The sequence below is a fragment of the Octopus bimaculoides genome, chromosome 28, assembly GCF_001194135.2.
Source record: "Octopus bimaculoides isolate UCB-OBI-ISO-001 chromosome 28, ASM119413v2, whole genome shotgun sequence".
In the NCBI taxonomy this organism is placed as follows: domain Eukaryota; kingdom Metazoa; phylum Mollusca; class Cephalopoda; order Octopoda; family Octopodidae; genus Octopus; species Octopus bimaculoides.
The window spans coordinates 6,119,830-6,120,967 of NC_069008.1; the positions used below are offsets into that span (position 1 = coordinate 6,119,830).

Consider the following 1,138-nt stretch of genomic DNA (forward strand, 5'->3'; position numbering starts at 1 on the left):
TATATATATATATATATAGCAATGTATTTATGTATGCATTTATATATCTAAATATTTATATATGTATTCATATATCTATATGTATGTATTTATATCACTATATATTTATATATGTATTCATATATCTATATGTATGTATTTATATCACTATATATTTATATATGTATTTCTACATGAATTTAATACAGAATTGCAAAAGAGTTACTAATAATTTTATAGCTTTATCATACTTGAAATTGGCAGATTTATAAAACACAGCTTGTATTCCCAAGTAATCTTTCAGGCTCTGTGTATGTGTTAGATTTGTTTTGAAAACCAGGATGCTGGACTGTAAGAAAATAACGAAAAAAAAAGAGAAGGAAAAAAAATTTATCTATATATTTATATACATATCTATCTATCTATCTATCTGTCTCTCTCTTTCTCTTTCACTTATGTTGCAATTCTAATAACCAGGAGCAGAACTTGAATATATGCTTGCTTCTGAATGAAGTGTTAGTCAGGTACAGAGGGGTTATAAGAAAAGAGATGACTAAGAAATAACCGATTATCGTATGAAGTTTATTAAAATAATCCGGTATTCCTTTGACTTCTCTTGTTTGTATATTTACACACACACACACACACACACATACACACTATATATCATGTTGCTATATAGTAGCTTCTACCATAGCACCAATCCAATGACAGCATTTTTATACCTCATGTATTTTGGCCCCTGCTATATATATATATATATATATATATATACACACACACACACATATGTTTTTATCTGTGTGTGTATCCTATCTTCTTTCTATCTTGTTTCAGTCATTTGACTGCGACCATGCTGGAGTAGCAACGTGAAGTGATTGAGTTGAACAAATCAATCCTTGGGCTTACTTTTTGAAGCCTGTTACTTAGCCTATCAGTCCCTTTTACAGGGATGCAAACACACTAACAACGGTTGTCAAGAGGTGATGGGAAACAAACACACACGCACAGATACACACACACACACTCACAAATATATATATGTACATGTATATATATATATATATATATATATATATATATTTATAATTATGTGTATTTCTTCTATCTTAATGAATAAAAATTCTTCTGATAGAATAAATGGTTTAATAGAAACCAA

The 1,138-nt window shown here is 28.6% G+C and overlaps 1 protein-coding gene across 2 annotated transcripts in view; it reads right to left on the reverse strand.

Moving 5' to 3' along the window:
- LOC106875126 (uncharacterized protein DDB_G0283697) overlaps positions 1-1,138 on the reverse strand; it is a 49,938-nt gene that overhangs the window by 41,755 nt on the left and 7,045 nt on the right. The window lies entirely within an intron of this gene.